The sequence below is a fragment of the Capricornis sumatraensis genome, chromosome 5 (genome assembly GCF_032405125.1).
Source record: "Capricornis sumatraensis isolate serow.1 chromosome 5, serow.2, whole genome shotgun sequence".
Lineage (NCBI taxonomy): Eukaryota > Metazoa > Chordata > Mammalia > Artiodactyla > Bovidae > Capricornis > Capricornis sumatraensis.
Window position 1 is genome coordinate 31,395,213 of NC_091073.1, and position 24,975 is coordinate 31,420,187.

The window sequence follows — 24,975 nt, forward strand, 5'->3', positions numbered from 1 at the left end:
AAAATCTTATGGACAGAGGAGCCTGGTAGGCTGCGGTCCATGGGGTCGCGAAGAGTCGGACACAACTGAGTGACTTCCCTTTCACTTTTCACTTTCATGCATTGGAGAAGGAAATGGCAACCCACTCCAGTGTTCTTGCCTGGAGAATCCCAGGGACGGGGGAGCCTGGTGGGCTGGCGTCTATGGGGTCACACAGAGTCGGACACGACTGAAGTGACTTAGCAGCAAGTGGATAAAAAATGCTACTATAGGGAAGTACCTAGTTTTTCTTGTTTTTTTTTTTTTTTTTTTTTTTTTAAGGAAGGTTGAAGCTAAAAAGCTTTTAAATAATATACTCTTCAATTTGTAGATCTGAATCATTATAAAACAGCCACTAAGTTGCTATCTTAAATTCTATAACTTTTTAAGGAGTTCCTCTTTACATATATATATATTTTTACAAGATTCTGTAGTTCATGGAGAAGTCTTAAAAGAATTGTTCACATATCAAGCAGTAGTGAACCATGTGCTGGTGAACTATTTCATTTTTAGTTTTTTTCTAGTATTTGATAAAATATAGTATTGTGAACTAATATGAGAATAAGTGTCAGAATTCAGGAGCATATCTTGCTATAGTGCATACTTATTACTTAAAGAGTTTTCTGGCAGTAAGGGCACAATTGACTGTGTTAATTTAAAAGAATCTTTGAGGTAGTATAGTTCCATATGCTGTAGGAATATGTCAATGATTTTTTTTATTTTATAATTTGAGTTTTTAATGTAGTCTTTTGAAAGCTAGTTGTTAAGCATGGCAAGAAGACTAGAATTCCTTTAGAATTCTTAGGAAAATAATTTTGTAAGAACAGATTAAAATTAACTTTAACTTTCTTCAGCACTGTCATAAATACCAGCACGATGAAGCCAAAATTGTGGCAATGTTACATTGCTGTGTTTCCAATATTTAAGCATAAAGGTTAGGCCAGATTTATATTCCCTTGTAAAACTGAACCAAAATATAAATTATTTATAGAACTTTAAGAACAGAATCTTAAAAAATTGAATGCCACTCTGTGGAGGAGACCGCTAGTTGTCTCACAGTATCCCCTTTCTCCATTGTCCTTGGATGCAGAGCCCCTGAATTTTCACTGGGGATAGACCCCTATAGAATAAAGATGACATTTCTCAGCCTCCCTTGCAGCTAGGAATTATGCCATGTGGTATATAGTGCTGATTGTACAATGTAAGCAGAAGTGACTTGTGTGACTTCCTGATGCCCATCAAAGGCTTGGGGTGCTCTCTCCTTCCCCTTCTCAATGGCTGGGATGTGGATATGGTGGTATACTCACTTGGACTTGCTGAAGAGGCCAGCCCTATAAAAATGGCAGAGCAACATGATTTTTTAAAAAGTCTGGAATAGTGATGATGACTTTTTGAAGCAGAGCTGCCATAACAGCTTGGGGTTTCATATGAGTGACCAAGAAACTTCTAGGTTGTTTAACCAACTGTGTCCATGCTCTAGTTGTGTCTGACTCTTTGTGACCCCTGGACTGTAACCCTTCTGGTTCCTCTGTCCGTGGTATTTCCCAGGCAAGAATACTGGATTTGGTTGCTATTTCCTTCTCCAGGGGATCTTTCTGACCCAGGAATCGAACCCATGTCTCTTGTGTTTCCTTCACTGCAGGTAGATTCTTTACCACTGGGCCACCTGGAAGTCCTAAGCCACTGTTAGTCTGGGTCTCTGTCACATACCAGCAAGTTTTTTCTTTATAGGGAATATAAGTAATTCCATTTTTAAGTTGTCAGCTTGAGAACCAGTGGTCTTATATCATAGAGATCCAAATTTCTTCAAAGGATCTCATGTTTTAAAAATTGTACTATTTCAGTGTTTATAAGCTGAAGAAAGAAAGTGAAAGTCGCTCAGTCATGTCCGACTCTTTGCAACCCCATGGACTATACAGTCCATGGAATTCTCCAGGCCAGAATACTGGAGTGGGTAGCCTTTTCCTTCTCCAGGGGACCTTCCCAACCCAGGGATCAAACCCATTCTTTACCAGCTGAGCCACCAGGGAAACCCATCTGACTCTTTTTCTGAGAAACTTAAAGATTTGAGGCACATAATCTTACTGACTTTTGAAGGAAACAGTGTTTGGGAAGAGAGAGAGACCTTTGTCTTTTAACGTTCTACTTTTCACAGTTAGCAAATATTTTTTTTCCATTTCCCCATGCTCTTTATTTCGTAGTTGTCAAAGTCAGATCCGAAGTCCCTGTTTCATTCTGCTGTGGGCATGGCTCCTGTGCTAGTTCCCTAGTGCCCTTCTAGCAGTCTGTTGTCCCAGAGCCACTGGGAAGTCACACCATGACAGTCTCATCCTCTGCTTCTGCTCTCTCCTTCGTCTCATCGTGGAATCTTCTTGAATCCACCCCTTCCTTGTGGGCATACTCTGATTCTTGGCTCCCTGTCCCTTTTACTCTGTGTTAGAGAGATCACAGATTGGCAGCTCATGGGCATGTTTTGTTGATATTGCACAGAACTCAAAGAAATGTTTTATCCATTGGCAGTAGTTAAAGATCAGGATGTTTAACATGAAATCCAGATTTTGGCTTCTCTTTCTGACAATACTGCACCTGCATTCCCCATCACATTAGGTGGTTGGAGCTGAGGTATAGCTACTTCTTTAGAGTGGATGTATTCTTTCTTCTTAGTTATCGCCACCCCTTTCCACTCCCTATTGCTTACATCTTATATGTTTTATTTATTTCCATTACTCGTCTGATCTTTTAGGCATTTAAGTTTATGATATTTATCTTCCTGGGTAATTTAAGTTTTAAATCAGTCTTTTCTAAAAGTTATATCACTTTTCTTCCCCTTCCTTTTTAATTCCAATTCCTCCTCTCCATTCCTACTACTGCTCTGCTAGTTAGACTGACTTGTTTCTTGTTGCTTACTTGCAGTAGGATTCTAAGTCTTCTCTGCCTTTTTTTTTTTTTTAATCCAATTCCTTTAAATCATCCTCCATACTGATTCTGGAGTGACCTCTTAAAAATTAAAAATTTAATATGACTTAAGACTTTGAGTGTCTCACCTGCCTGCTAGATGACTAGACTTTTTAGAATTGAGGTGAATATAAAATGGTGCAGCCACTTTGGAAGACAGTCTATCAATTTCTCAAAAAGTTAAACATAAAGTTACCATATTAATTAGTAATTCCACTGCAAGTTATATGTCTAAGGGAATTGAAAACATAGTTCTAGACAAAAATATATATAAGAATATTGCTAACTATAAGCCAAGAAGTGGAAACAACCCAAATGTCCACTAACTGATGAACAATAAATGTGGGATCTTCCTCCAATGGTCCATAAGGAAAAGAATGAAGTACTGTTTCATGCTACAGTATGGATGAACCTTGAAAACATTATGCCAAGTGAAAAAAGCCAGATTTATAAGGCCCTTTATAAGGTCATATATTGTATAACTCAATTTATATGAAATATCCAGTGACAAAAATAAAGTAGTGGTTGCCAGGATCTGGCAGGAGGGGAAATGGGATGTAAGTGCTAATGGATATGGGTTTCTTTTTTAGGGTGATAAAAATGTTCTGGAATTAGATAGGGCTAAATGGTTGCAGGCTCTGAATATACTAAAAAAATAACTGAGTTACAAAGTATAAAGGGTGAATTTTATGCTATCTGAATTATATCTTAAAAAAAAAAAATCAGAGACCATAGCAAATCTGACTTTTGCTCATCTCCCCAGTCTCATTTCCTGGTATTTTAGTCCTCTCAATTCTCTGACTTGCCGCCTCCCCTTGTGCTGACCTCTTAACTGCCCTCAGAGTTCCATGCTCAGTACTACCCATTTACACAGTTTTGCCAGAAGACTCCTACCCACTTTTCCCTCCCTCTCCCCATCTAGAGAATTCCTAATTTTCTTTCAAATTTTCCTTCAGCTCTCACCTCCTCTGGAATTTCTTCTTACATGTCAGTGCTGGATTAATTGAGAGGAAGATTAGGTATATTCTCCAGAGCCAGGCAGGAGCACCCTACAAAATGAAAAGAGATTAACTTGGAGTTAATCCAAATTTTGCAGTCAGAAAACCTAGAAAGAAGCTCTTTGGAACACATGTAAGAATTAAAGATTTGAAAATTTAAAAAAAAAATAAAAAAAATTGAAAAAAAAAATTTCAGTGGGCATGTAAGTGTTCATGTTTTATAGTTTTTAATTTTAAATAAAATATATGGACTGAGTGTAGGTGACCGTATTTGAAAGCAAACATCATGTCAGAGTCTTAATCCAGACTGCCTGCCTCCCCAGTTCACCCTGTATAGGCTAGGAGCATCTCCTCTGTGACCCCCAAACACCCTGGACAATCCTTATCACCCTGGTAGTGTAGTGTAATAGCGTTAGTCACTTAGTCATGTCTGACTCTTTGCGACCCCATGAACTGTGGCCCGCCAGGCTCTTTCCATGGGATTCTCCAGACAAGAATACTGGAGTGGTTTGCCATTACCTTCTCTAGAGGATCTTCCTGATCCGAGGACTGAACCCAGGTCTTCTGCATTGTAGGCAGATTCTTTACTGTCTGAGCCATAGAGAAGATCTTTATCACCCTGAAGGGTAACTATTTAGTATTCTGTTTCCCCATCTCCCAAGCAACTCCTTGGGCATAGCTCTCTCTGTTCTTTTTATAGCTATACATGTAAATCCTAGTAATTCTCCATAGAAAGTATTTAGCAAAATTTGAATAAGTGAATGGACATGCTCAATGACATCAAATGGGAGAAGACAGCTTGTATTTGCATTACTGAAGATTAGAGATCTGAGGACTGTTTAAAGATGCCTTCATTAAACACAACCTGATCTTTTCTTCTTTCTCTCTTTCCTACCCAAATATCCTCCCTCTTTTCCTCCTTCCCCACCCCCCGCCCCTTACACACACACACCCTTTATAAAGCTATTTCAAAAATAGTAAAACAAGAAAATGTGAGAATTTTCAATTTTCTCAACCTGTGCACCTAAGGAGGGTGTTAGATTTAAGTCCTAAATGGGGGGCGGGTATTAAAATGGCACTTTCCCCAACAGATTTAAGAGTGTTTTATGTACTTTTACCCTTTCATGTCAGAAAATCAATATGTTAAAATTCATGTAGTGTTAATTTCCAGTTTGGATTTTTTCACCATGCAGTAGCAAATAGTGGCTGGTTAATGTTTTGTTTTCGAAAATGTGATTATACTTAATTATTTATAAATGATTCCTTGCTTTTTAACCTTTAGTTTTTAAAACTGAAAATTCTTTCCTGTCCTATAATGTCTTGTTTCTCAGACCCTGAGACAAATGTTTGAGAGCTGGTAGCTTATTTAGGAAAAAGAGAACACGTGAGTAGGAGTTCGTAAGTCAATGATTTTCAGTAGCCCAGTCATGTCCAACTCTTTGCGACCCCATGGACTGTAGCATGCCAGGCATCCCTGTTCCTCATCACCTCCTGGAGTTTGCCCAAGTTCATGTTCACTGCATTGGCGATGCTGTCCAGCCATCTCACCTTCTGACAGCCTCTTCAGTAGAGGGTTTTATTAAAACCTTAAAGTCAGTAAGTCAGTAGAGGGTTATATTAAACCGTCTACAGTTTGGGGCAACTGAAACCTAAATCTTCTTGGGGAAATTATAGAAAGTCCCCCTTGGAATTATCTATCTAGAAAGCAAGGGAGCTGCATGTTACACTATAGGGCTCCTTAGTGGAGGGCAGCTTCCAGCCTGCTGTGTGGGTCCAGTGAAAACCCCAGGCAACAAAAGAGCAGTGTTGGCAGATGGAAGCCTGTGGGCTTACAGTTGAGTAGTAATGGCCGGGGGAAAGTGGGTGGGCATTAGTAGAATCTGCTATATATGGAGATAGTACACCACTCTGCGAGGAGTGCTCAAGTGTGAAAAATATCAGAATTTAAGTTAGCCTAACACAAGCATTTACTCAGCCATTAGATTATGTGCTAAGTACTGTGCTTGGTGAGTGGGTATGCTGATTAACTTTTGAGGTGCTTAGCTTTTTAAAGCTCTGTTTCTTTACAAAGATAACTTTTCTTCCTTTCAAAGTTGAGATATAAATGAAATGATAACTCCTGAAGATGCTTTGAAATGCTTAAAGCAGTATTTCACATTTATTATTATGGCATTTATCCAAATTTACCCAGAGAAAGGAGCAGGCATGTGGTTAGGCCATAAACTTAGGGATCTGTTAGCCAATCAAAAGCTTTTTTCGTAAGACTGTGTGAAACTGGCCTTCCTATGCAGTTTGTATAAGATAGGAAATTTATAAGTTCCATGAAAGGAATAAGGTACAATGGGAATGACTATTTTTAGGCAGTTGGCAGTGAAGGCATCACAAGAAAAGTGGATAAAATGAACCTTAACATAATACCTAGGAATTAGCCATGTGAAGGGCTTTCCTGGTGGCTCAGACAGTAAAGAATCTGCCTGAATTGTGGGAGACCTGGGTTCGATCCCTGGGTTGAGAAGATCCCCGGGAAGAGGGAGCAGCTACCCACTCCAGTATTCTGGCCTGGAGAATTCCATGAACAGAGGAGCCTGGCAGGCTATATATAGTCCATGGGGTCGCAAAGAGTCAGACATGACTGAGCAACTTCCACTTTCTTTTCAGCCATGTGAAAGGGCTTCCCTGGGGGCTCCAACAGTAAAGAATCTACCTGCCAATGCAGGAGATGCGTGTTTGATCCCTGGGTCGAGAAGATCCCCTGGAGGAGGAAATGGCAACCCACTCTAGTATTCTTGCTTGGAAATCCCATAGACAGAGGAGCCTGGTGGGCTGCAGTCTGTGGGATCACAGTCAGGCATGACTGAGCGACTGAGTATGCACACACAGCCATGTGAAAATAAGGAGTTTATAAAGGAACGGTATACTCAGGAGAGACTGAGCTAAGTTAAGAGATGGTACAAATGAGAACACACTCAATGGTCAGGTTAAACTTTTGGACCCATGTGTTGGTTAGGACAGGGTGATATTCTGTCTCTATTGCTAACTAGCTGTGTAGTGTCTCATTGGTTACTTAACTTTGATTAGCCTTTCTTTCCTTAACTGTACATTGGGGACCCCATTACTACCTATACTATAATATAATACTATTCTGTAGGATTGTTGTGAGAATCTGTGGTAAGGGTAAATGAGGTGCATTATGTAAGGCACTTAGAATAAAATCTCAGTAACCTCCTGTGTAGCTTTTGGTTTCAGTGTAGTTTCAGGTTACAAGTCTTTATTTCATGAAGATGCATCAATCCCATTCGATGCAAAGTTTCCCAAAGTATATGGAACATTAATCCTACAGCATCTGCCAGAAAACAATTATGGAGTTAAAAGAATTTGAGAAACCCCATGGATCATAGATGGACTTCATGGAGAGTCATATTAAGATATTAATAGCTCTGAAAAATCTGAGAGTAAATAAATCTTTTTCACTTGGTTTAATGCTGTGTACTAAATTTCTTTAATCACTACCCTCCCCCATATTCACATTGTATATTCTTTGGAAAATGCTAATTTGAAGAGCTTCATGAGGTAGATCAAGCAAATTACTGGTGCTGATAGATTCCATATTGTGAACTTATAATAAATGACAAATAATAAAATATTTTCCAAGATTCTCTGAGGTTCTGTATAACTCTGAGCCAGTTTATTAGTTGCCCTGAATCAATCATTACATTATCTTTTACATATTTCATTGTTCATTTTGTACACAGAACCGTATTACTTGCCCTATGTCCCTCCTAGGCCTCAGATGTGTTCAGCATGATGTTTTTTGGCCTGGCTTGAGATAATTTAAAGAATGTTCCCCAGACAGTTCTGAAAGTTGCCTTCCAAAAATACTTGGAATAATGCCACCGTCATTAAACTAAGCAGATAACTTTCAAGGTGAGTGGCTTTGAAAGGGACAGCAGCTACTTGCATATGTATTTTCTCTGCAGAATAAAGGGTTTTTCATTTTACAGTCATACTAGGGTGCTGGGTTCTTACTACATGCTTGTCCCTGTGGTAGATATAGTTAATTTGGAGCAGACATTCTTAGTCTGGTGGGAGAAAATAAATGTTCAAAATGAGCCATTATGGAAGGGGCTAAGTACAGTCATAGAAGACTATTATGAAAGTATGGAGGAGGGATTTTCCTTGGAGGTCAAAAAACACTTCACAATATCAAAGAAACTTATTGTTACCCTTGATTTCCATGTAAACAACAGAGAGAGGATATTCCAGGCTGAGAGAAGTAAATGTACATAGGCCTCAGAGACAGGAAAGAGAGCGGGGAACTAGAATCATGTGAGTGCAGATGGAGTGTAGGCTCTTCGTGGAAATGTGGAAGGTGATGAGGCTGGGAAGCCAGATCGAGTTCTGTCCGTGGAGAGTCTTGTAAGTTCTGGGCGACATAGTTTGGAGTTCATCCCCTACCTGGTGGAGCACCACTGATAGATTGTTAGACAGAGATGGCCATAGTCACGATTTTTAAAAGATCATTGTGGTAGCACTGTGCATTTGAGTTAGAGTAAGAGACAGACGGAGAAGGCAGTGGCACCCCACTCCAGTACTCTTGCCTGGAAAATCCCACGGGCGGAGGAGCCTGGTGGGCTGCAGTCCACGGGGTCGCTAAGAGTCGGACATGACTGCGCAACTTGATTTTCACTTTTCACTTTCATGCATTGGAGAAGGAAATGGCAACCCACTCCAGTGTTCTTGCCTGGAGAATCCCAGGAACAGGGGGGCTTGGTGGGCTGCCGTCTTTGGGGTTGCACAGAGTCGGACACGACTGAAGTGACTTAGTAACTTAGCAAAGAGAGACAGGAGCAAGGAGCCCTGGAGGCCATTGCAGTGGTCCTGGCAAGAATGAATCTAAACTAACGTAGCAGGAATAATGATACAGAAAAGGGAACAGCTTTGAAAGATATTTAGGAGATGAGAAGGTAGACTGTGGCGAATGGCTGGATAAGAAGAATAAGGGAAAGAGGAAATCTAGGGCTCTCTCAGAGGGAGCAGGGTTGGATATTGGCATCATTCGATATGATTGGGATTCAGAAGAGAAATGCATGTTGGGGGACACTTACTGAGTTCTGTTTTATACTTATTGCATTTGAAATGCTTATTGGTTAGTCATCTGTACCTTTATTGATTCCTGGAGTAATCACTGTGCTAGAGAATGTGGTACATTCTGAGATATGGCAAGAAAAAAAGGCACAATATTCCACATGCCTGTGAGGCTTACAGCCTAGTAGGAGAGACAGACATAAACAAATAATTACTCTACAAATTACTTAACTAGTAAGCATATAAGAAGGTGACCTAAGTCAGTGCAGTGTGCAGTTCATTCTGGAATTTAGCAGAACAGTCTGGTCTGTGATGGAGATTTGGGGGTCATTGGTGAATAGTTACTAACTGAAACCATTAGATAGCCTACATGAGCAGGAAAGGGGACTGAGGCTAGAACAGCATGAATATTTAAGGAGAATGGTGGATGACTAAAGTCCTAAAATACATCTATATAAGGATAGCACAGTAGTTGAAGGGTGTATCGAGATGGTTGGGCTGTGCCATAGAGATAACATAAGACAGGTATACAAAAGTTCCATGGCTTTGGAACTGCAAGGCCTCGTTGACTGTAGCAAGAGCAGGTACAGTAGAATGGAAGGTGTACAAGCCGTATTTTCATGCAACAGTGCACTGGAGCTGGCTTAGCTCGTTTCTGAGAACCAGATTGTTAACTTTTCAGAAATTGTGCAAGCTAGTTGTTAAATATAGCCATTATTGAAAATTATATTATGCACACTTACAATTAATAAATTTTATTCAAAATAAATTTAATAAGTATTCAGAACTCATGCTCTTTAATCATTTTGCTGCATTCTCTTTTATCTATGCTCTTAAGTTTACTTAGGTCTGTTTTACCTAAATGGTAGATATGCAGTGTATAATGGTATGCAAGTGTACATCTATTCTGAAGTCTGTGTTGAGTTCACTTTAGTATCTTGAAATTAGCCCTACCATGAGTATTTACACCATAGAAATTGGCAAATGTTACACATCAGAGATATTATTCTGTTGATTTTCTAGACTTAAAGTGTTAGAAATATTGTAAATAATGCAGACTAAACTCTAAAATAGGTTGAAGACGTAGCAGTTACATTGTGAGTGGCACACAGAAAATTGAGGAAATGGTCTTAACAATTGTTCTCGAAATACATAAACTATTATCCACTTCAGTGAAGAAATTGCTCCCATTTTTGACTGAGCAAGAGAAGCTTTAACATATATATTCATTGTTTCACTTTTGTCTTACTTATTAATTCAAAAGAAAGATTCAACCAACTTTCATGCCAGCACATCTACATTTGATAAATGTCAGTGAAGGCATTTTATAGGAAACAGCTGTCTATATGTATTCTTTATTACCGTAAAGAATATTATATATCATGTGTAAATTGTGTGCCTTGTATTGGTAAAATTTTTAATAAACATAAATGTATAGAGATACATACATTAGTTCAGTTCAGTTCAGTTGTTCAGTCGTGTCTGACTCTTGGCAACACCATGGATTGCAGCACGCCAGACTTCCTTGTCCATCACCAACTCCCAGAGCTTACTCAGACTCATGTCCATTGAGTTGGTGATGCCATCCAATCATCTCATCCTCTGTTATCTCCTTCTCCTCCTGCCTTCAGTCTTTCCCAGCATCAGGGTCTTTTTCAATGAGTCAGTTCTTCGCATCAGCTGGTCACAGTATTGGAGTTTCAGCTTCAGCATCAGTCCTTCCAATTAATATTCAGCACTGATTTCCCTTAGGATGCACTGGTTGAATCTCCTTGCCGTCCAAGGGTCTCTCAGGAGTCTTCTCGAACACCACAGTTCAAAAGCATCAATTCTTCGGCGCTCAGCTTTCTTTATAGTCCAACTCTCACATCTGGTACATGATGAGTGAAAACAACATAGCTTTGGCTAGATGAACCTTTGCTGGAAAAATAATGTCTTTGCTTTTTAATATGCTGTCTAAGTTGGTCATAGCTTTTCTTTCAAGGAGCAAGCATCTTTTAATTTCATGGCTGCAGTCACCATCTGCAGTGATTTTGGAGCCCCCAAAAGTAAAGTCTGCCACTGTTTCCATTGTTTCCTCATCTGTTTGCCATGAAGTGATGGGACCAGATGCCATGATCTTAGTTTTCTGAATGTTGAGCTTTAAGCCAACTTTTTCACTCTCCTCTTTCACTTTCATCAAGAGGCTCTTTAGTTCCTCTTCACTTTCTGCCATAAGGGTGGTGTCATCTGCATATCTGAGGTTATTGATATTTCTCCTGGCAATCTTGATTCCAGCTTGTGTTTCTTCCAGTCCAGCGTTTCTCATGATGTACTCTGCATATAAGTTAAATAAGCAGGATGACAATATACAGCCGTGACGTACTCCTTTCCCTATTTAAAACCAGTCTGTTGTTCCATGTCCAGTTCTAACTGGTTGCTTCTTGACCTGCATACAGATTTCTTAGGAGGCAGATTTCTCAGGTGGTCTGGTATTCCCGTCTCTTGAGGAATTTTCCACAGTTTGTTGTGAGCCACACAGTCAAAGGCTTTGGCATAGTCAATCAAGCAGAAATAGATGTTTTTTTGGAACTCTTTTGCGTTTTTGATGATCCAGTGGATGCTGGCAATTTGATCTCTGATTTCTCTGCCTTTTCTAAATCCAGCTTGAACATCTGGAAGTTCACTGTTCATGTACTGTTGAAGACTGACTTGGAGAATTTTGAACATTACTTTGGTAGGATGTGAGATGATTGCAATTGTGTGGTAGTTTGAGCATTCTTTGGCATTGCCTTTCTTTGGGATTGGAATGAAAGCTGACCTTTTCCAGTCCTGTGGCCACTGCTGAGTTTTGCAAATTTGCTGGCATATTGAGTGCAGCACTTTCACAATATCATCTTTTAGGATTTGAAATAGCTCACTTGGAATTCCATCACTTCCACTAGCTTTGTTTGTAGTGATGCTTCCTAAGGCCCACTTAACTTCGCATTCCGGGATGTCTGGCTCTAGGTGAGTGATCACACCATTGTGGTTATCTGGGTCATAAAGATCTTTTTTGCATAGTTCTTCTGTGTATATTTGCCACCTCTTCTTAATGTCTTCTGCTTCTGTTAGGTCCATACCATTTCTGTCCTTTATTGAGCCCATCTTTGCATGAAATATTCCTTTGGTATCTCTCATTTTCTTGAAGAGGTCGCTAGTCCTTTCCATTCTATTTTTTTCCTCTATTTCTTTGCACTGATCACTGAGGAAGGCTTTCTTATCTCTCCTTGCCATTCTTTGGAACTCTGCATTCAAATGGGTATATCTTTCCTTTTTTCCTTTGCCTTTTGCTTCATACATACATACATACAAACGTGTTTATGTTATGAGAGCTAATTGCTGAACACTTACTAGCACATAATGGCTATATATGGAGGATATGAATGGAATCAGATGGATTGAATTCCATGGATGGAACCACTCTTTTGAAAAGCATGGCAGAGAAAAGGTGTTCTCTTGGTGCTAGGTTATAGGTACCCAGAAGACATTTGCAGGTTTGGGGACTTTTATACTTTTGTTCTTTTTGTGTCTTTACTTCAAAAGATTTATAGCCCTAAAGAGAGGAGCCAATAGAGAGGGAGAGATTGATGGTGCAGAACAAGGTAAAAATAAATGTTGGAAGAATGTGGCAAAGAAATGGTAGGAAATAAGATGCAGACTACTCGGGGAAAATTAACCTTGAGCACAAGGTGGATGCCTATTCCTGAAAGGATGAGGAATGATCATGCAAGATGTGGTAAATTCAAGTACAAGGACCTTAAAATCTTTTACATCAATGAATTGTAATATGAGAAGTAGGCAGGAAGAAACTCAGAAAGGTATCTGTTAATTTATGAATAAATTATGGAATAAGAGGTTAATACTGTGATTGACGAGGGCAAATTTTTATACCGATTTAATCTCTGAAATATTGTGTTGTATTTTTAGTCTGTTTTTCCAGGTGAAAAGATTTGAATAAAAGTGAGAGACCATTTAAAGGCACCTCGTGTATTTAAATACCAAGTAGTATTTGTTTTACTGAGCTCTGCAGTGTAGCGCTACATTTCTGTGGACACGGGTTGAATTTCTACAAGACAGTCAGATATGGGGAATAATTTGAGGTTGACAAAACTGCATTCATTGCATGCATGGATAGTTTGAACACAAGGTAAAATGTTATCCAGACTGCTGAAGAAAACAAGATTTATTTTGGAACATGACTTTTTTCAGCGTTATAATTTATGACTTTTTCCCTTGGATTCTTGCTTTTAACACACTCATATTTATATATATGCTTCAATCAAAGAAATGAATAACATTTTGCTTATGCTGTCTCAGTTCTATTAGTTTTCCACCATTAAAATCTACAGCCCTTATTTTTTTCAATTGAATTACAACAATATAAAGAATTTATATTTTCATAGTACTTAAATATCTCAAGTCTTTTCATATCTGTTTTCTCAAAATACATTAAATAATTATACTGAATACTCAGAAGTACTAATACAAGCTGATTATGCTGAATATGGGTATTAGTATTGAATATTGCATGCCTTTGGCTCTCAGTTGCCATTATGGCTGTCATTTTTTAGTCTTAACAGCTGTAGTTACCTCCTTTGCAGTTCAATAGCACATCGTCTATCTGGCTGAGGATTACAAGGCCTCAGCCTTGACTTTTTGGGAGAATAATGCCTCACTCTGTGTTAGTTTTGTTAGAGTTAGAATACTGTTGTAGCCCTCCTCACACAGCTGGTCCTGTGTTTGTTAACTGAGTCATGGTTGCAAGATGCTACTGCTGGTCTCAATGTTACATTAATGTTCAAGGTGGAAAAAAGGATGGGGACAGGGAAGGGATAGCACCAGGCAACACGTGTGTCCTACTTAATCAGGAAAGAAAAAGCTTTAGAGACACTTCCTCAGAGTTCTGTTTAGACCTTATTGGCAATCCCTTGGACTGCAAGGAGATCCAACCAGTCCATTCTGAAGGAGATCAACGCTGGGATTTCTTTGGAAGGAATGATGCTAAAGCTGAAACTCCAGTACTTTGGCCACCTCATGTGAAGAGTTGACTCATTGGAAAAGACTCTGATGCTGGGAAAGATTAGGGGCAGGAGGAGAAGGGGACGACAGAGGATGAGATGGCTGGATGGCATCACGGACTCAATGGACGTGAGTTTGAGTGAACTCCAGGAGATGGTGATGGACAGGAAGGCCTGGCGTGCCATGATTCATGGGATCACAAAGAGTAGGACACGACTGAGCGACTGAACTGAACTGAACTGAACTGAGGTATAGGAGAGTCTGGAAAGTGACTTTGGCTTTTTGGCATCTGTAGTGGGAGACTGAGAAGGAGAAGGTGGTAGGTAGAGGATGGTCTTGGTTGGCACATTAGCAGTGTTTGCCAAAGGGGGACATCTCAAGCTTTGCATTTCTACTGCTTATCTATTTAAGGCTGTCTCACCTGGAAAGCTTCCTTGGTGGCTCAGAGGGTAAAGCATCTGCCTGCAATGCGGGAGATTGGAGTTTGATCCCTGGGTTGGGAAGATCCCCTGGAGAAGGAAATGACAACCCACTCCAGTATTCTTGCCTGGAGAATCCCATGGATGGAGGAGCCTGGTATGCTACAGTCCATGGGGTCATGAAGAGTCGGACATGACTGAGTGACTTCACTTTCTTTCACTTCCACCTGGAAAGCACACCTTTTTGGTCTCTTTCGTTGCAGGCCTGGAAGAAGTTTTGTTGGCATTCATCTTGACTCTACTTTTAGCTGAAATGTAGGTTATGAGATAGTCATTCTGAAAGAGAGGATCCATCTTTCAGTGTCAGTCTGGAGAGGGCAGTCCAGGAAATAGGATACAACCCTGAAATTGAAAGGGTACCAATGCTAACAGCATTTCAGTACCAAGCATGGTTGCCGGGAAGGCTCCTGTGAAAAAAAAGACCAGCAAGGAAGAAAATAATCTGAGAATCTGCCTGATAATACTTTTGGCATCTGAATGATTTAAACAAGTATAGCTGCATACGTTGCTGGGTTATTTTCTGGTCGGTGTGGGACTGTACACCAAGACTTCTTGTTTGAAGTGTTAGTTTCTCTCATTGCAGCTAAAAATATTAGAAAAGAATGAAGTTTAAGTAAACTGTCTATCTGTGGACTACTTGGGAGCACTGAGAATGGTTCTGTAGTGAATATACTTCTAAAACCCCTGTCTAGATCAATCCTGAACCATTCACCCCTGCAAAAATAAAATATTTCTGACCCTCAAGCTGTAGAATAATTCTTTATTTTGGATTTGTGAGAAAAATTTTTAAATGACAAAAATTTTCAGTGCACATAAATGAAAAGCCAAATATTATTTGCAAAGGTGAATCCCACTATGAAGATATCATGAGACATATATATTTTTCTGAGATCTTATTGTCTTCCAGTATTGGGCTAAGTGATTCATGTGTTATTTTATATCCTTGAAGTACATTGTTACTGTTATTTTCTCCTTTTGAAGAATCTGATGCTCATAGAGGTTAGGTTACTTGCCCGAGGTTTCAGTGCTAGTAATTAACAGCAGCTGTGATTTGAAACCAGGCAGTTTGCCATACCTGCCAGGTGTGAATCTGTAATCTTAATAATAATAACAATTAGGCACTATGCCAAAGATTTTATAGTCATTTCTCCTATTATTCATTAAAATTCCAAGACGTTAGTACTGGTATCATCATCCCTGTTTTACAGATGAGAATATTGAGAGGTTCAGTAGCTGTCTTAATTTTTCACGGCTTCCAAGGCATGGTTTCCAACCCAGGCCATCTGACCTGACTCCATGTGAACCCTAAGTTCTTTACCACACTGCTTGTATGCAGTTAGTCATGTGTTTGATTTGTATCTGTGTAGTTTTCTATAAAATGCAATTTTTATTTCTAAAAAGAAAATTTCATCTACATTATAAAATTCCAGAAAGGCCTTCTGGTATTTCTCAGTGGCTTCATGTGGAGAGACAACTTTCTTCTGCCAGATCAAGTTTGGTAGCTGTTTTAGCTATTTTTCTGGTGTATGTTAATAAAAATTTGATATAGATTACTATGTCTTGCACATGTGACCAGAGCTCAGATTAATTCATTTTTAGGTGACTGAATAAATTTTTTAAACTCAAAAGTAGCTCAATTCGTATTAGGAAGATTCCAGGGTGAGAAAATTGGACATGAAAATTTAGCAACAATGAAAAATTATACCTGTAGGAAAAGTTACATTTTATGTTACTTGCTGATATTTTAGGATAAGGGAAAATTGATCATTTTTATTCTTCAATCATCATTTTGCTTATAGGATTTAATAGAAAGTAATATGTATTTCCTCATATAGTAGAGTGTGATTGGAAAGAATATGTGATGGCTACTCAGTCTCAAAAAATAATCTACTTCATTACAGAAACATTCATATTAAATTATAGTTCATTCTAGACCAGCACTGCTTTGATTTTGATTCAAATGTATATAAAATAAAATGTAATAAAAAATTGGTACATGAAAAAATCAACTCTATTATTCTAGGCACATTTCACCACCTAACTCTGTTTTACCCAAATTCAGTGCTGTATTTTATAGTAATTGACTCACAGGAGAAAGATCTGTGACTTCTATCTTGCTGCATGACCTTGGGGAAAATTGGCTTAAATGTATGAAAGGATATTTCAGGCATTGACTCAGACTAAATAAATGTGCTAAATTTGATACAGTGAGTGGGAAATTTTTCTCACCACATGGAACCACTAATGAGCTTGGGAAGTAAACATGGTTAAGTAGACATAGTTGCCTTTTTGTTACTGTAATTCTGAATTGGCCCATTCGCATGAATATCATTTCAGTACACTTTGCAATTGTAGCTTTGGGACTGACCCCCAAACCCCAAGCCAAAAAAGAAAAATGTCTATAAATGACAGAGCTATTGTGGGTTAGATTATGTTCCCCTAAAAGATACATTCAAGTCCTAACCCCTGGTACCTGTGAAAGTGACCTTATTTAGAAAGAGGGTCATTGTAGATATAATCAAGTTAAGATGAGGTCATACTGAAGTCGGGTGGGCCGTTAATCCAATATGACTGATGCCCTTATCCGGGGGGCAGAGGTGGACACACAGGGAGAACACCTGTGACCACAGAGGCAGAGACGATGTGATGCAGCGGCAAGCCGAGGAGTGCAAAGGATGCCAGCCACCAGGAGGAGAGGCGAGGAAGGAGTCCACCCAGAGTCTCAGAGGGAGCATGACCTTGCTGACACCCTGACTTCAGACTTCTGGCTTCTAGAACTCTGAGGGAAGAAATATCTCTTGTCATCAGCCACTTAGTCTACAGTAGTTATTGCAGCCCTCAGAAACTGAAATTAGAGGTGGCAGTGGAGCAGTGCTGGAGAGAGGCAGTGGTAGTGCTCTGTGGATTTGCTTTCTCCTGTAGCTTCACGCCTTCCTACCTCTCCCTGTGATCTTCACATAAACATCAGAAAATTGGGTTTTGTTTCTCCTGCGTCACATACCTTTGCAGCATTACTTAATCTCTCTGGGTCTCATTTGCTTCATTGTTGAAGAGAGGATCTCGCACCCTTCTGAGTAACAATAGCCATCATTTAGGGGAATTTTGCCTATCTAGACCCAGAGCTCACTGCTTAACACACATGGTTTTATTTACTTTTTATAAGAATTCTATGAGGAATGTATTATTATCCCTACCTTACAAGTGAATCAAATAATGACATTTCTCTGTGACTCCCCATGTTTTCTTGTCTTGTCCCCTCAGAGACTTGAACATGAGAGTCAGAGCTGAAAAAGTGTTAGTATTTGTGTTTCCTTGATGGGAAAGGTAACAACAGATATGTAACTTGACTTAATCTGCGTAGAAGGGGGTGAAAGGCATTGGAGAGGGATGTTACAATCACTTTGGCCATTTCACACTTTCTCCATGTGCAGAACAGAGAGTAAATATTTTTTAAACTTCTCTTTGATATATTTGACTCCTTTTTATTTTGAACAAAATATTAGTATAATTTTCTTATTTTCTGACTTACTTGAAAGTTTCATTTTTGGAACTATTTCAAGTTAGGATGTACTGGAGGGATTTAATGAGGTACCTGCCATTGTTCATATTCTCTTTGTCTTAGACACTGTATTTGTACAGCAGCAAATGAGATAGTGATACTGTTATTCCATGGTGTACAAAATGAGGCATAGAAAAGTAACCTGGTAAAAATTACTGGTCTTCATTCTTTTTTTGCCTCCAGAGTCTATTTTTATATGTTTCTGTTAGAGAAAGCCATTGACACAGTGACATGGACTAATTTATCAGATAAATGATAAACTTGGAAGCTAGACATCTGGGCTCTAAGAGATACTGGCCAAAGCAGGTAAGTGTGGGTAATCTGGAAACATCTGAAAAAAATGATATGCTGAATGGAGTAGCTTAGGCTAGAGGGTGGCAGGTGCATCTCCATGGGAATATCAAAGATGAACTTGGCTTCCTTCTTAATGTTTAAAGCTCTTCTAGGATAAGACTGATATATCTTTAGTTACTGTAATTAGGGACAAGCAGAAATTCAATACTTTTGCTTAGCTTTTGGTTGCTTGTATTCTCCCATTCAAGGATATGGTTACAAACTTTACACTCCACCCCTAACATGGGCCTTTTAGTAAATGGTGAGTTACAATCTGATAATAGAAAGGATGTTTTAGCTGAAATCAGAGTGCATAATAAGTCCATTCCATGCTGTTTCCTTGGAAGGCATAGACACTGTGTCACATGCCTCTAATATTAAAATTCTTAGAAAATACAGCAAGCAGTAGTGTTTGAGTAGGTCTTAGAGGCAAAACTGATCTGACCAAGCAATGTATGTTGGTTAAGTGAAATGTGAAAGACTGTCTGTTCTATCTCAGCTGAGGATGTTTGCCATCGAAAATGTTTGTTATGGCACAGTAGAGAGAAGCTACCGGTTTCTTGCTACCCAAACTTGTCTTGGTTAAATTTGTCTTCTGTCTTCTAGACCCTAGGGAACTGTCAGTCTCCTGAAGAACTGGGCAGTTTAGTGTAGGAAACAGGAAGAGAGTTTGAGGAGTTTAGCCAGTTTACCAGAAACATTTACTGGGAAAATGTACTTGGACAGTAAATAGACACTGGAAAGTCTGACTGTCTAATTTGGATTTCTCCATATACCTGTCATGGTGAAGTGAAATATCTGCTGGACTGGAGTAAGTGTGTCAGTATTTTGGTCACACCTCTATACAAATTAACATTAGGACTGGGAGCTTTGTGGTAATAGCTTTCTTCATGTGTCAGAGCTGTGGAGTTTTTAGATTCCCTTTAACTTCTCCCAGATTCCTTCTCAACCTACAAAAGACTGTAGAGGTCATATTGAGAATGCATTTTATCAAGTGTTGATCAACCCATTGGATGTTTGCCATGACCTTGCCATGCTTGCCATCTTTGCCACCAAAGAACATTTTCATGGGTAATATATAGGAAGTTCAAAATGCAAATAATACCACAGTTTGTTTTTTTTTTAAACCTGGAAACCAAAATCTAATGGATAATGATAATGTTAACTGCTACCATTTAGTGAGTAAGCATTTATTATGGGCCAGATAATTCGCTTACACTCCATAGGGGAACGCTTTGCCCTCCCAGGGATATTTGGAAATATCTGGAGACATTATAGGTTATCACAGCAGAAGAGAGGAGTGCTACTGGCATCTAGTGGGTAGAGGCCAAAGATACTGCTAAACGTCCCGCAGTGTACAGGACAGCCCCCACAACAGAGAATTATCTGACTCAGATTGCCAGTAGTGCCAAGGCTGCTTTAGAGTCAGTATCTTATTTAACTTGTATACATGATGATCATAGAAGATTTAAACCTGTCTTACAGCTGAGGTTCAAAACGGTTCATTTTTAAATTTTCATTAACCAGCATTCTGTTTCAGTCTCTACTGCTCGATCTTCTTAAACTAAGAGATGGCACTCAAACAGAAATCTTTTCCTCCCTTCCCCCATTGTGGAAAGTGTCCACCTCCGTCTCTTCATCCCTATTATGAGAATATTTTCTGTCCTCTACCTGGAAGTCTGTAGTAATGTATTTGGGTTGGAGGTAAGTAGTAGGAAGAAAAGATGGAGGGGGGGACTAGAGATCTTCAAAAAGTTGAGGTATTATACTTAAATGTAATATTTTTGGCAAAAATCTGTAGTCATAAGCAGTGTGGGTGAAATACAAAATGTATATTTAGAGTTTAGTGTTGCTCATACATATGCATTGTTTTTAGATTAAGAATGAGAGCTTTTAGTTTTTGCTTCTCTTTGTATCTTTCAAAAGCATTTTGATTTGCTCCTCTCTTGGGCGTGATGGTGATTTGTAGAGCTTGCTGGCTGTTAAGGAATCGAAGACTCTTTGTGAGTACTTAAGGAATGAGAGTTTACTTCCATGTAGGCAGAAAGGTAGATTGTGGGTGTTTGGACTTAAAGCATAACAGAAGATACAGAGGTGTGAGCAAGGCCTAATTGTACTTTGGGAAAAGAAGTGTGGAGAGCCCCATGAGGAAAATGTGCTTTATTTACTTCTCTGATCAGTGATAAATATCAATTTTGGGATAAAGTTTGACAAATAAGGCTACTGGAGTGCAAGAGGTGGGGAAAGTTAAATTATTTTATTTGAATATTACATTTTGTAAGTGGGAAATGTGGCCTAGGAAAATTGACAAGACTCATTCCTCTATAATGTTAATTTCTTGCCAAAATATTACCTTTCATATAGCATCTTTAGGGACTTGTACATTGAAAAATACAGAGAGCTGCCCTGGGTGAGGTTACAGTGCCATAGAATTTTAAATTTGCATGAAGAGTCAGGTTTTATTCTGGGACTTGTGGCAGCAGCTTCATTTGCTTTCCGGGATAATCACATAGAACAAGGGCACCTCTTTGATTTACCTAGTATTCATTCTGCTAGTTGGTAGATTTAGTAAACAGAGGAAAGACAGGACATGCAGCCAAGGTAAGCAGAGCACCGTAACAGTATGCAAGTTACACCTTGAAATTATCTATAGAGGATTGAAAATAGACAGCTTCTAATCAGCACCCAAAAACTGAACATTTAAGGAAGCAATACACAGAGATATGCTCAGTGTGGCAGTCAAGTTAACTGAAAGAATGAATTCCAACTTTTCAGTGTTAATTTCAATGCATTAAGAAAACTGAGGTGTAATCTTACTGCCTTATGTTAACTACAGACTTTATTTTCACAGGCATTCACTTATCATTGCATTTTATTTTTAAGTTAAAAAAGCTATTGTGTGAAAGAGAATAGGTTTGGGCCCTCTGAAACATAATAGTTCACAAGGAAAAGATGAGGAGATTGTGAGGCAAAGATTACACTCTGAATTATATCAAATCCTGATTTGAACTGATATTGTTAATTTGCTTCTTTCTCGCCCTTTTATGAAACAAAGCTACCCCTGCGTTTTTTCAATATGCTAATCCTCAGAAAGCCAACATCAAGATCCATGGTTTCAGCAGAATTTAAATACAAGTTACAGTCATTGCAGTATTGAAAAGTCCCCATAGCATTCAATCATAATATTTTATGTAAGGCAGAGAGAAATGTTAATTCATTTCACATACAGTTGAAAGATTATGTTAGACTTGATTTTCTTTAGACACCATATGCATATTTACCAGTAGAATAAACTCTGTCAGTTATGTGTGTAGGTTGGAGAGAGTTTGGATATTTTATATGAGGGCAATATTCTTGTAGGGGAGAAGAGCGGACAGAAAGTAGTGAACTGACTCTGAGGACTTTGTGGTTTCAGGCATAGTGTTGGGTGATGCTATGTGTAAATGTCACTACAGCTCAGGGACCTGGATGGTATTATTTTCACTTTACAATCTGAGGAAATAGAGATATAAACCACAATAATTAGGAAGTACTGTTTCTACTATACCCTGATTCATCCTTAGTACCTGGATGAAAAAATGGAGATGAAGGGGGAGAGGGAGTCAAGATATATTGGTTGACTTGAACGTAGAACTTCTAAGGATTTGGATTCATCCTCAGATACTAAGATCTCTGCTATTTTTATTTTTTTCCCTCACAGCGAGGGGATGGATTTTCATGTACTCATTCAAATTACTGCATGAAATATTTCCCGGTGGGTTTAAAGACACACTGGTTACAGTGACAGGTTTTGGTAGGGTGGGCACTATTTAGTTTGTAAAGTAACCTCCTCCTCCAACAGAAAATTACTTTAAAATGGAGTCTGGTAGGTTATCTTGGTTCTGATTTTGCATTGTTATTTGGTCCTGCTGGAAGTCATGACCCCTTTTTATTCAGGACTATTTTATCCAAAATGACAATGGTTTACTGATCAATTTAAATCCACAGTCCAAATGTGATTTTTGCAGTTGATAACTCACTTTCATCCCTGTGTCTTTTAATTGTAAACACGTACACAATCCCCCAATTTAAAACAGGTTGCATTCCAAAGTTCAGTTCGAACAGAGTCATTTGGAGTTTAAAGCATTTTTCCATAGAAACAATGTTAGGTTTCCAGGCCAACCCACAAAAGCCTATTTAAACCATATTGTACAGTTTCTTCTCTAAAATCATCATGGGGCCCACACAACATATATAATAATATTTCTATTATTATAAAGGCATTTAGAGTTTGGCTTGGAATAGACTAGAGCTTCACTGGAGCAGAGCTGGGCACTTAAAGTCCCCCTGCCATCTTGGCAGTGAGAACCAGCGTTTTTTTCTTATGATCCTGTCTATAGTGCCTGTAACCTATGGTGAGGACTATGGCAGGATGATGGCTAAGGCAGGGAATGGGTCATCTTTCAAGGGTGGATACATGATTCAACATGCTTTTCATTCCAGGCAGGAGAATGCTCAGCTTGAATAGAAGGCTTTTTTTCTCTCACATAAGAAATCTGGAACAGGCAGTTTCAACATTGGTTAATTCAACAGCTCAATGAAATCAAGGCTCTAGATTAGGTTGTGTGCCTGTGTACTCAGTCACTCAGTCATGTCTGACTCTTTGCAACCCCATCCACTGTAGCCTGCCAGGCTTCTCTGTCCATGGGCTTCTCCAGGCAAGAGTACTGGAGTGGGTTGCCTTTTCCTCCTCCAGAGGATCTTCCCAACCCAGGGATCAAACCCACATCTCCTGCATTGGCAGGTGGATTCTTTACCATTGAGCCACCTGAGAAGCCCCTGAATAACCCCTCAGTTATATCCACTGAGGCATAAGAATCTTGTTCTTGTGTCACAAACTTTGAATGGTGAAAGAATGAAAAGTGACCTCTTAATCTTATTAAGTAAGAAAGTGAAGTGAAGTGAAGTCACTCAGTCGTGTCCGACTCTGCGACCCCGTGGACTGTAGCCCGCCAGGCTCCTCTGTCCATGGGATTCTCCAGGCAAGAATACTGGAGTGGGTTGCCATTTCCTTCTCCAGGGGATCTTCCCAACCCAGGGATCGAACCCGGGTGTCCTGCATTGCAGGCAGACACTTTATCCTCTGAGCCACTAGAGAAGCCATTAAGTAAGAAAGTGTCTCCCAAATGGACTCTGAGTTAGAAGTCTAACCAATCACTGGCCACTGAACTCAGATTGCTAGAGCCGGCTTGGAGTCTAAGCCTTAGGGTGAGCTGTGCTTCATGTTGCAGGGCATGAGGCAGACGCCCACCCCCTCTCAGCATGTTGCCAAGTGCATTTGAAGATCTGTTGACAAAGAAGGTGGAATGTTCTGTTGAGTGAATGTCACATATTGTGTGACACTAAGGAGCTATGGCCTGGGGCAAAGGGAAGGTCATAAAATTCAAATTTTTGTTTTAGCTGGCTCCAGCCTCCTGAAAATCATGTGATTCCTCCCTCAGCTCGTTTCTATAAAAGAAGCAGGTAGGATAGATTCATTTATTCCTTAATTTATTCAGTCAACAAATGTTTATTGGGCATCTTCTTTGTTACAAGCAGTATTTTAGGACAGATAACTTAATTGATGTCCTCTAATTTTTTTTTTTTTTTAAATACTGTTAGCAGTAGAGGAAATAGATGGGAGTGGTGGTGGTGTGGAGTAACCTTCTTCAGCTTCCCCATGAGAGGAAGTTAAAAGTACATAAAGAGCAATACTAGTGCCTCCTTGAATCAAAAGTACTGAAGTAAGATCTATTTATATTTCAGAGAAATATCCAGATTTGATAAGGAAGAAGGAGAAAAGTGTGTTGAATGAAATTGGTGACTGCGAACAGCCACAGGGGTACTGAGGTTACCCTCCCAGCTTCTGCCCTGGGCTGGGAGGGTAGAAACTGGGAGAGTAGCCTCAGCACCCATCATGCCCCCTCAGACACTGCCAATCCCTGGCACCTTGGACACTGCCCTGGCCTACCCAAGGTGTTGGTTGGGGATCAGCAGCTGGCAGGGAAGGGATTCTGGGCCATGAGGCAATGGGAGGGGGAAGGCAGAGAAATCCTGCACGGAGAGAATAGCAGAAATCCTGCTGCAACTCAAGTTTCTGGGTTTTCGTAAACGTCCATTTTCTAAGGGAAAGCATATATATAACCAAATGTAGCAATAATACTGGCTCATGATAAATGTGTTTTGTTTTTTAAGTGATGATAAAATACATCACAAAGTACTGTGGTGATTTTAATTATTATGCTTTGGATTTCTAGTGGAACTTTTTGAAGTGTAGATGGTGGAGGATTACAGCTTGTGTTATCTACCTACTTATCTGTCTACCTCAGGAGTCAGCATACTTTCTCAGCAAAAGATAAGAACGTAAATATTTTAGGCTTTGTGGGCCATATGGCTTCTGTTCTAAGTATTCCATTCTGCTGCTGCACCACAAAAGCACAGTTTAGGTAAACAAATGGGCGTGGCTATGTTCCAATGAAACTTTATTTGT